The sequence below is a fragment of the Cebus imitator genome, unplaced genomic scaffold (genome assembly GCF_001604975.1).
Source record: "Cebus imitator isolate Cc_AM_T3 unplaced genomic scaffold, Cebus_imitator-1.0 Scaffold287, whole genome shotgun sequence".
Taxonomy (NCBI): Eukaryota; Metazoa; Chordata; class Mammalia; order Primates; family Cebidae; genus Cebus; species Cebus imitator.
The window spans coordinates 2,191,607-2,204,228 of NW_016107602.1; the positions used below are offsets into that span (position 1 = coordinate 2,191,607).

Genomic DNA, 12,622 nt, shown 5'->3' on the forward strand with positions numbered 1-12,622 from the left:
TTTAATTAACACTCTGAGATTCTGAATGTGTCTTTGTGTATCTTTTAAACAACATTTTTTCTTTCTTTCTTTTTTTCTTTAAAGCAAACATTGTTTGCTTGCTTGCTTCTTTGTAAATAAATTTTTTTTTTAAAGGGACGTTGTTGCTCATTTCTCTTTGCAAACCATCTGGCAATTTCATTTTCTAATGACATCCAACAAAAGGGAAACAGCAAATACATTAACAGGAGAAAAAGTAAAGACAGGTAATCTCCTCAAAGAAAGAACTTATTTACAAACAGATTTGAACAGTGCTAAATATTATGCTTCAAAAGCATAATTAATAATAACATTGAAAGGAAGTTTCCATCTTTATGCTTACTTCTCATTAATTTGAAATTGACATAACTTCTGATTTAATGGGAATAGAAACCATCAGAAAAAGAAAGTATAGGTTCATAATGACCATAATAAGCAGACTGCCAGATGGCAGTATCAAAACCTGTGGCAGTGGCACACACAGAAATCAAGTACTGATTTTCAAACAAAAAGGATGACTATATAGATCTTCATCATTTTTATATAATCATTTTTTTAATAATGGTAGAAAATTTTATGTAGCTATATCTGGTTGAAATGTGGTAAACAGAAGTTTGGTACTTTTAAAGATGCACTTATTCTATCATACTGCATTTGGCATTTCTGCTATCGATAATTGATTCCTTATTATTTGTCATCTTATTTAAAAAGACTTTGATATGTCCCTTTTCCCTTGGGTCCACTGTGTCATCAGAATTCCCTGATGCTTCCCTCCTTACACAATTTATGGATATTAATAGCTAGGCAGTTTCGCTGGCCCGTAAAGGGTATCCCTGCCATTTTCATGTCTTTTTGTCTTTGTGTAACATCCTATGAATCATGCCCAGAACAACTTTCAGAAATCACATTTCCACCCTATCATTTCTTTATTCAGATATCTTCCACACTTCTATCCAGTTACCTACAGGATTCACCCATTGAGTTGAAGCTATCCTCTGTCTATCCCTAATAATCATCCACTAGTTCCCTAAATATACTCTCTACCCTATCCAATAAGTTTTCTATGTCTAGAACCTGCAATTACATTTCTCAGAATGCTCTCTACTAAATACTAAAATCCTTGAGTTTTAAACATTTTACTTTTCAAAGATTTCCAAACATATTCGGAAACCTATGTTAAACAAAGTGAAATGGTTCCTCTTTTGCCTGATTTGCTTTAAGAGAGCTTTTGCATATGGTGCTCTTCAAAATTATTTGACCCTGAATCCTTTTTCATGAAGCCAATTGTTTGATACAATATGTTTATACACATATATATGTTAATATTTATGTATTAAAATCTTTTTTATCTAAATTAAAATCTTCAGAAAAATTAAATGTATGATTACCATATAATCAAGCAATTCAACTCTTAGGTATACACCCAAGAGAAATAAAGCTTATCTACACACAAAACTTGCCCATGAATGTTTATAGGAGCATTAGCCATAATAGCCAAAAGGTGGAGACAACCCAAATGTCCATCAGCTAACAAATGGATAAACAGAAAGTGGTATGTCTATACAATGAAATATTATTTGTGCATAAAAAGGAATGAAGTACTGTTACTACATGGTTGAACCTTAAAAACATTATGCTAAGTGAAAGAAGCCATTCACAAAACACTATATATGATTCCATTTATATAAAAGTTTAAAATAGAGAAATATATAAAGACAAAGTAAATTTGTGGTTGCTCAGGGCTGTGGGAGTGATGGGAGAGCAGGAAAGTGATACTAAAATGCATAGGAATTTTTTTTGAGGTGGTCATGATTGCATATATTTGTGAATATACCAAAAGCTTTTGAATTTTACACTTTAAATGAATGGCTTGTATGGGTTGTGAATTTTATCTCAACAAACCTGTTCCTTAAAATGTTTCAGAATTGCAGACACCACATTTCACACCGTTTTGTATCGCTTCTCTATGACTGTATTGTAATTAGCAAATGCTTAATAATTATCTGACACATTGCAAGAATAAGCTGACAAAAGCTTTTTTACCCACTATAGTCTCTGGATCAGCATCATTGCAAATCCCAGGAGCCTGCTAGAAATGCAGATTCTCAGGCGGATGCCACACCTGCTGAATCAGAATCTACATTTTAACAAGCGCTAAGTTGATTCATACGCACATTAAGTACTGAACTGTAGTATCTTCTAACTGTTGAGTACACTAAGCTTTTACACAGCTATTTTGCTTTCTTGTGCTTTAGGATTTTTTTTATAAGGATTAAATCAATTCACCTTTTAATAAAGACAGCATCTAATAAATTATAATGAACCTATTTTTTTCAGCTACAGTTTTAATTTGTTTTCCAAAGCACAGTCAGGCCACCAAAATGTGATGATTATTTAAAATAAAAGAAGTGATATAAAAGCAAACAGATCAGTGATTTAAATACAGAAAAATAAATATATTTAAAAATAGATATGTGTTATATATTTATACAGAAAATTCAAACACTGAAAATTTAATTACAAAAGATTTGAATACAGAAAAATATAAATATATTTTAAAATAAATATAAAAATAAGGAGATCAATGATTTAAATACAGAAACTTCCAGTTCACTTGTTCAAAGTTATGTAACAGATGATTTTAAATCAACTTATTTTCTCACCAATGAAAAGCAATTTATAATCAATTTTCTTTCTTACCCTGTGGACATTTTTCGATGGATTACCACAGAGGTCATTTCAGTCATGCTAAAAAATTATTAAATATACACGAAGCAGAGAAAAGTCATTTTGTTTGCACATCTCATCTGGATGGCTTATGTTATTGCTGAGAGTGCTGTAGGATTTGAAGTGTCCCACTTCAGCAAGCTTGTCGAGAACTAGAGAACTTTATAATTTAGAAACATGTGTTTGACACAGCATAAAGTACACATATATAAAATGCATTCTTTTACATGACTATTCTTGTCTCTCTCCTCTCCTGCCCTTCTCCCCCACCTCTCATGCCCACACAAACAGGAAAACCTAAGGCATCTTAGTTCTGCTCTTCTCTATCCCAACCCTGAAATGGGAGTCACTAGGACCCAATGCCAATCTGAGACCAACCAAAGCTAACAACTGTTCCCTTCCTATGTGTGTTTCTAGCCAGCAATGGCCTCCTACAGTATGCAGTGCCTTTCAGGTAGTCTATTATTTGAGTATTTTCAAATGGTTTTATACAATATCAATTGCCTTTCTCATTCTGCAAGATAGACTTAAATAATCATATTTGAATGACAATAATTAATTTATAATCAATTACTCTCAGTACTTTGATAAACAATCACAAAAGCCTATGATTTCATACAATGTTAGAGACCTGCTATCTCCCTTATTAAAATGAGAACAATACTTTTTAGAAAAATTCTCCAGATTCCTTACACATATCTTTCCTATTTATAGGAAATGTAAAATATCAGACACCTGTGTTTGTAATAGCATAAAGAATTCTGTATATTTACAATATCATTCTTCTTGGGAATATACTTTTACCAATGGGATACTAATAGAGAAGAAATAAAGTAAAAATCCAAAAAAGTATTCACACTCTCAGAAGGTTAGGTTTACCAGTAATGCATGTGGAATATATGCATCAAATGCATCTACTGGGACAAATAACATGGGTATTATCCTTTTATTATGATATAAATTAAATTCAAGGAAGTACAGGCCTGGTCTGTTAACAAATTAAGAATTGAAACTAATAATAAAAACAGAAAATTAACTTGAATTTATGAACTACAGTATATAGTTTTTTTCAGAAATCAGGAGCTTCTTTTCTTTCTATAATATCATATGTTGAGGGTGACTGGTCATCAGAGGGCCACTAAAAATACAGACACATGAAAGTCAACAGCAGCAAAATAACAAATCAATTTTAACTGACTTATTTTCTGATTAAAAATCACAGGTATGTATTCAGAAGCTCCCTTAATGAGTCTTTATTGCAAGAAAAATAAGTCTCCATTATTTATAAGTTGAGGAAGAAATTTCTTATAGCAAGAAAATTAAAAAGTCAGCCATCCATGACTACTTTTATGATAGTAATAGAAAGGAATATGGATCTTATAAGGGCAGAAACCAACCCTCTACATTTCAGAAGTCTAAAAACATCATGCTTTAGAATACAGGATCACACTGATCTTTTGGTGGGTATGATTTTATAATAAAAATATACCTACAAGGTAGACACACATCTGAGGAATTTAAGACAGGATGCATCAATTGGAAAATATTTCTGGTAAAAAATATAATAATACAATATTTTAAAAATAGCTCATTTTTAAGACTACTAGATAGAGAAACTAAAAAATATTGTGAATGAAACTAAAAGTTTTACTCTTCAGAATATAAAATATGTTATGCTTCCCAATTTACAGTAAAATTTAAGGATCATGAGCCAAAGTTTGGAAAAAAGGTATCTTGCTGCTCACCAGGTTGAGACACCTTCACACAGCCATTTTCCCTGATTGGCTGCTTCTGTTTGTTTTTGTAATAAGAGTAGCACGGGCTGCTGAGGCAACAAGAAGCCTTTTGATGTCTTGCTTGACAGCCACAGAACTCTAAGACCTATTTTTTTTTCTCGTCTGCCTCTTTTGGCACTACCTGTAGAAGCCATAACTGCCATAAATCTGCATGTCCCTAATGAAATCTGCTAAGTGAGCCAACTCATCTTGGGGAATCTGTATCAGCTTTAGTCTCTTCCAGCTCCTCTCACTTCTAGATACCCTGTTGACTATAGTTAAGTGTTAGCAGAAAGCTGAGGTGTTGAAGCGATTACTCAGAATTATTGGGAGAGAAATGATGGGCTTCATTTAACAAACTGGCTTAAATATAAATAAAGTGAATTTCCTTTTTCATAGCAGGGTTTCAGATTTGAATTATATGTGTCTTCACTCTAGTCTGAAAGACACATATGTTTAAGAACAACCTCAGAAATTTCCACAAGGAATGTCTTGGGAACAGCAGTGGTAGCTTTGTTGTTAAAATCCCAGATGCCCTTCAATGTGAATCAAGAGACACAAGAGACAGCAGGACAAGTCATACTGGGCAGAGCTCTACTAGGGAATTTTATAGGAAATTAAAGAAATGGAAGGCAGGTTGTTCAGTCCCAGGACCACATGATGAGCGTCTGCCCTAGTTATTTGCAGCCCATTTTGATCCAACAGTGGGTTATCTTTTTCTCCTCTTAATTCTCATAGCACTTTGCTTGTGCCTGCCTTATATTTACTCCTGCTATCTTACACTATAGCTTTTTGTGTATCCATCTAATCTCCTTTATTGAACTGGAAGCTCCTGAGAGAGACAAAGATAATATTGCACATTTTTTTTTTATCTTCAACAACAAATAGCACAGGAGGAAATAAAAAAATCTAGAGAGAAATAAAATTTCCTAAGTATTAGGCAAATATGAAGTGTTACTATTTTGAGAGGATACAATAATAAATTTATGTTGACTGCCTGAGTTTTGAATTAATTGAGATCTAATTCAAAATGGACATATGGAGACAAAATATTCATTTTTGTTAAAATTGAAACTGGATAATAGAATTTAAGGGCACAGCAACAATGGGCTTCCTAAAAAATGCATGCAGAATTAGACAAACACTCCCATCTGGTCTTAGGTGTAGCTGGAAAGCCTGTCTTCCTCATGTGGGGTCCTGCCCTGGTGAAACATACATTTACGCAGAGAGATGGTCACTTTCTGCAGGCATTTGCAGGCCCCAAAGAAAAATATGAATGTGAGCTAAACTCAACAGGCCAATTTCTTTCCCCAAACTCACCAGTGGGGTATTTTCACTTCTCTTGGGAAGAAGTGAGGAGGTGTAGGGTGCAGAGAGGTCAGGAATGTTACTAATAAACATCCCTCTTTAGGTAGACATGAAACATGGGAAAGAAGATTTTCCTACCATCAAGATGCTTTCAAACTATATCTTATTTGATCTATCAAACTCTATAAGGCTAAGTATTATTATTCTGGTTTTAGAAATGAAGGGAAAGCCCACAGATATTAAATAACTTGCCCTAAGTGTCACAGCTAGTAAATGTTAGAGTCAATATTTGAACTGAAAATTTGTGCTCTTTGTTTGACATGGAGCACAGTCAAACCTATTTGACCTAAGTATCCTTAGGTCAGATAGGTGCTTGGTGAATGAGAAGAAAAAAAAAAACTCTGCATACAATTATGAATGCAGTATGATAAATCCCCCACATTTTAAGTGATTTAAGTCTTTTAAACGTAATTATTCCGTATTGTAAATGTGTCTTGATAAATTCAAAATAGACAATCTTTAATTTAGTATATGTGAATAGACTGTATTGGATTTTCCCCAAATTATTCTTCATCTGTATAAATTTCAATAGTTGGCAATTCCTAGTTGGATACCCCAATAGTTGGCAAGCTCTTTGAGGCCAGATAACTGCTATTACTTTGCATGCTTCATAATAACAGTAAAAGAGGTCCAGACTTCCTTTATAAGTGACTATTAAGAGAAGCAACATGTAGAAGTAAACAAATTCCTCATAATGATTTCACATTTTCTTAATAAACTCAAAACAAATATGCATGTGTATGTGTGTGTGTGTGTGTGTGTGTGTGTGTGTGTGTGTGATATTTTATTCTTCAAGTGCCAACAGACTACAATATTTGGCACAAGAAATGTTTTTACTAAGTTGAACAACTATACATTAACGTGCTGTAAGTGTGGGGAGAATTACTGCACGGGGAGATTATGATTACTTAAGTATCTCTGAACTAGAAGAAAATAAAACAAGCAGGCTTAAATTTAAAGAGGAGCAATATAGGTTACACATAAGGAAAGCTTTCCTGATCACAAGAGTTATTAAACAGATGTCCTCTCTTGGAGATCTATAATACTAGGGTAAATAACCAGCTGGTTTAGACACCATGCTGCTTGGCGGCAAAGGGCTGGCCTGAGTGAACTCTCTACGGATATAATATAATTACTTGACTTTCATGTAAAATAACACACAATCATTTTATATTCAGGATGCTGCATGATACCGAAGCTCTGTGAAGGAAGAAACCATATTTTGCACTATTCTGGTATCCTCAAATTACCCAACACAGTGCTGAACACATAGTAGTTACCCAATAAATGTTTACTGACCAGATTGATTTTTCAATGAAGAAGAATGACAAACGGGAAAAAGGGAACTGTAGTCTGTTCTTAGCTTTACAAATAAATAGTCTAGGACTTGGAGCAGATCAGTCAATCACTCAGGCTCTAAATTTTCCTCTTCTGTCAATCATGGCTTCTGTGAGTTAAGGGCCTCTCTCCCCCACAACACTGTGACCTCACAGTCAGACTACTCTATATCCAGGTTATGCTGCCCATCAACCACATCAAAGGGAAAGGATACTGGGTAACAAATAAGAAAGCTTGGTATCTGGTGTCATTTTGCTCATCAACTAGCATCGTTAGCTTGTTCAAATCATTTAATTTCCCTGGGATTCCAACTATAGAAGCCTTTTGGAAGCTCAAATATTCAGTAATTCTGCCACAGTGACATGCTGATTTATATTCCCTGTTTATTCACTTAGTTATTTCCAATATCCTTCAGGAAAAAATATGACCCAAAATATCATTAAAATTACTTTAAATATTTTAACAATCAATTCTTTAAGCAATATGTCTTTATCAATGTATAGTATGTATTCATGTATTTCTCTCAAATAGAATAATTTATCTCAAATGTCTAGTCAATGTTCACTACCTTTGTAAGTTTTTATTAGAATGTATATTAATATTAGTCATCATTTCATTTAGAAAATTTCTTTGAACCACAAGATTACTGTGCTTGAACAGACACACTACTGACACTGCGGGCACCAATAATTTAGACAAGCCATATGAAGAAACTTTTCAGAAAGCTGAAACTAAGCCAAAAGTCTTTGATTTGCTCCCTTGAAATAAAAAAAATGCAATTTTCCCTTTCAAATGACTTGTTATCAGCAAATATTTACACTAAGACCTACTGATAACCAAATAGTTTAACTAGTCAAACTTTAAGTGACAATCCCAGCATGATTAGAATCTGTAGATAAGGAAATGAATAAAAGGCATATTGCCTGTATGCTTGTACGCATTTATGTTTGAAAGGATGATGGGTATTCATTCATTCAATAAGCATTTATGGAGTCCCCTAGGTGCCAGACAACTGTGTGCTGGGGATGAAAAAGTGGTAAGACATGGTCCTTTTCCAGGAGATAGCCCCGATCTAATTGACAGTACAAATGTGTAAATAAGTACAGTGCTCTGTGAGAAGTTATGTAACAGAGGTATTAGTATATACAACACGAAAGGGAAGAAAGTGTAACTAATCAGCCTAGAAATAAGGAACAATAGATTTGGACCCTCCACAAGGACCCCAGATGCTGGATTCAGATATGGAATATAGAGGGCTTATATATGAAATAGCAAAAGAAAATAATACAACTATAAAAAAGGCATACATACAGAAAAGAAGCTATAGATTTGGGAAAAATGAGACTTCTAAAACATAAAGTTAAGGTGTTGAAATCTGAAGTGGTATAATCAGAATTATAGAAGAGGAGGATGTTTAGCAACATCGTGACCTCTATCCACTAGATGACAGCAGCGCCCACTCCCCTCAGTTGTGAAAATCAATAGAGTCTCCAGACATTGACAAGTGTCTCTAGCGGACAAAAATCACCCCAGTACAGAGCTACTGCCATAAAGAACACATGAGAAACAACAATCACTGACCTATTTCACTCATGGTTGTGGATACAGCCTCCTAAACAAAATAATAGAGAATTGGCTTTAATAGCAAATAAAATGATGAAACCAGTTAGATTTTTTTCTGAAATGCAATTATATGAAAATAATCACACTAGCAAATGAAAGAAGAAACTTACATCCTTTCAATAGATATACATACATACACATACAAATATACACTTATATTGATATATATATATAGATCTATGTTTATATATATGTGTGTGTGTATGTGTGTGTGTCTGTGTGTGTCTGTGTGTGTATGAACCAGTGGTTCCCAATCATTTTGGCACCAGGGGCCAGTTTTGTGGAAGACAATTTTTCCACAGGCCAGGGGAATGAGGATGGTTTTAGGATGATTCAAGTGCATTACACTTATTTTGCTCTTTATTTCTATTATTATTACATTATGATATGTAATTATTATACAACTCACCATAATGTAGAATCAGTGGGAGCCCTGAGCTTGTTTTCTTGCAACTAGACAGTCCCATCTTGGGGTGATGGGAGACAGTGACAGATTATCAGGCATTAGATTCTTATAAGGAGCATGCAATCTAGATTGCATGTATGCGCAGTTCACAATAGGGTTTGTGCTTCTATGAGACTCCAGTGCCCTGGTTGATAGACAGGAGGTGGAGCTCAGGCAGTAATGCAAGTGATAGGGAAGAACTGTAAATACAGAAGAAGCTTTGCTTGCTCACCTGCTGCTCACCTCCTGCTGTGTGGCCCAGTTTCTAACAGACCATGGACCAGTACTGGTCTCTAGTGGGAGGTTGAGGACCCTTGACAGACACTATGTATATATTTGAATACCCCTCACAGCATCCAGTGGAAGTCATTTTTTTCCCTTCATTTGCTTCTTTAATCTATATCTTATAAGAATCAACCTGCATGTGAATCAGAAAACATTCTTTAGGTTCAGTGCTATGCCTGAAAGAAGAGGATACCAATGAAACTGAGCTAATCAAGAGCCTTCTCCACAAATTTATATGTCTTTAGAGAAAAATTTAAAGAGGAAGATTAGCTAACAATATTGTTTGCAAATGTTTTAATTCTGTCCATTTAAGGACAGATTCTAGATTTATTATTTATTTATTATTGTTTTTTTAGAGACAGGGTCTTACTCTGTTGTCCAGGCTAGAATGCAGTGGTGTGATTACAGCTCATTGCAGCCTTGAACTACGAGGTTCAAGTGATTCACCTGCCTCAGCCTCCCAAAGTGCTGGGATTATAGGTGTGAACCACCATGCCTGGCCTAGATTTATTTAAATAGTACAACAAATGTCCACAAAATGCTGATATCCATATTTTAAAGGGCAATTCAAATAAGTCTAATTCAATTTATATTAATGCAAAGAAAAAGTATTTAATGACTGTTTAATTCAATGGATGTAGCAGTCAGTAAAATGGCCTTTGAAACCAACTGACGTCGACTGTTACCAGCCGGTAAATAAACATGAATGACTCATTACTGCATTCACATGAATGTTCATTTGCAGTGGCTTTAAAATGTACTGGATTTCAAAATGACCTCTATTTGTTTTTATTTAATCATGTACATAAATAAATCTGAGATCATTGTATGTTTAACAGTCAAGCAAGCTGAATCCCTAGCAGTACCATCTCTAGCAAATAGTCATTTAAGGAAATTAAAAGAAGAAAGACTCTAAGATCAATGAGACTGAGTTAAGAGGCTCTTTCCAAGTGAGCTGCTTTACTCCATACCACCATCCCCAATGCTGGGCAAGCAGGAAGTCAATATCACCTAATTATATCAAACTCTGGATTCTTGATTATCAAACTCTTGATTTGTACAAATACTGACCTTAATTGTATTCACTTTGTACAAATGGACTCAGCTAAATGAAACCATGGAAATCATTTCTCTAAATATCTTGTTGCTTATATGAGTGACCATGAGTAACTAATTTCAATTAAAATAGAAGAAAAGTGAAAGTAAATGAACTAGTGGGTACAAAGTCTAAAATGCCTTATTAGCCTAACAGCTATTATAAAAATTATTATTATTACACCTAACAATGGTGAATTGCTGTGCTAGGTACTTCAAATATATCTATAATAATGACAATGATTATATAACATTAATAACACTCAGTCATAGAGAAATAAAAAGCTTGCTGCCTGTCAGGTGAAGGAAGGGTTCATGAGAAACATTATGCTCATAGTACAGACCATGTTCTTTTTAGGGGTCATCATCTCACTTTTACCTTGAACACAATGCAGTCCTTGACTCTTCTTCTGAGATTGAATCAGTACTGGGATCATCATGGCCAAATAATTTTATCCAGAAATAAAGATTATTACATTTGAATGAAAAAAGAGCCTGGGTGAACTTAGGGTTTGCCTTTGTGAATTTATGCTTTTCCAGGCAAAGGACCCTTCTGGGATGAACCCTGTCCCAGGAAAGTCAAGACACAGTTGCCCTTGAACATCTTCTGGCTCTCTACCTGCAGCCCTTCCTATTGCTGCCTGCACACACCTTGCTTGGAGGGAATGATAAAAGGAAAGCAATAAATATTCCTACCTACTCACACCTACAATTTGTCTTGCCTTTGGTAGTCTCAATGAAACCCACAGCCCTAACCTGAGGTGCCTTCAGTGGGGATATTTTTGTTTTGTTTTATCTTACCAACTTATTTGTATATGCCCCATCAGCAATGAGCTTTGTTAAGGAAAAAAAGAGAATGCGATTTTTAAAGATCAACAATAGAACATAATTAGAATAAATGCTTTTCTACTGTCATCTTAAAACACATGAAGAGAGAAACCTGGCTATATAAAATTCTCTGGCATCTTGGTAATCGGCTAGACAGAAAAAAAATCAGAAAGGACAGTTGGAAGGCATGGTAATACTGCTCCTTTTAATCTACTAGCTTCCCTTTCAGAAATTAAGGGAAGAAAGCAATCTCTGACCCCCTTTACAAAATTCCCAATACAGGCAGCAACTATGTTCATAAATAAGAGTACTACTTTTAGTTATCATTTAGCACTACCCTTTATGCTAAGTGCTTTAGATGCATTATCTTATTTAATTCTCACAGCAATATTTATGGTTTAGAAACCACCATTATTCTAAATATTACCAATGAGGGAAGAGTCTTAGCAAAATAAAATAACTTGCCCTGGTAATACAAATACTAAGTGACACAGGTAGGTCTCAAACACATGTTTCGTTGAACCCAGCGCACTTACCCGCATGCTATAATGCCTTAAAACACCCCTTTGTAAGTTTGGGCTTATACTTCAATCTTTGCTTCTAATCAGTGAGCTCCTTCAGGACATAATTTATTTCTCATCAATTTTTATATCTCCCGAGCATGGAATAATGCCTGATACAGAGTAGGAACTCAATGATTGTCAAATGAATAAAATGATGAATTAATAAATAAAGGAAGGAAGGAATTAATTTTAAAAGGAAACAGAAAATTGAGGTTTGTGCAAAAAGCTAATTCTATACCAATAATATGATTCCTGTGGTTAGTTTTTTGCCCCTCCATTTATATTGTAGCAACATATGAGTATTTTATGATAAGCACCATTTTTTTACTTTAGAATTAAATGAAATGCTTTCGAAAATATGTACTTTACCCAGGGATTTAAATGAATGATTGAAATTCCATAATCAGAACATGACACAACCAAACCAGCATATAATCATATGTTTCCCATAATAAGCTACTTGAAGTGTTCTTAGGGTGACAATATTGTAATCCAGACATAAGAGGAAGATCTGTGCTCTTGATGACATTCAACACAGGCACTTCAACTGGCTCTGG

General features: G+C 34.4%; 1 protein-coding gene across 3 annotated transcripts in view; it reads right to left on the reverse strand.

Moving 5' to 3' along the window:
• Window positions 1-12,622, reverse strand: part of LOC119467420 (putative EGF-like and EMI domain-containing protein 1) — a 558,651-nt gene that overhangs the window by 156,595 nt on the left and 389,434 nt on the right. The window lies entirely within an intron of this gene.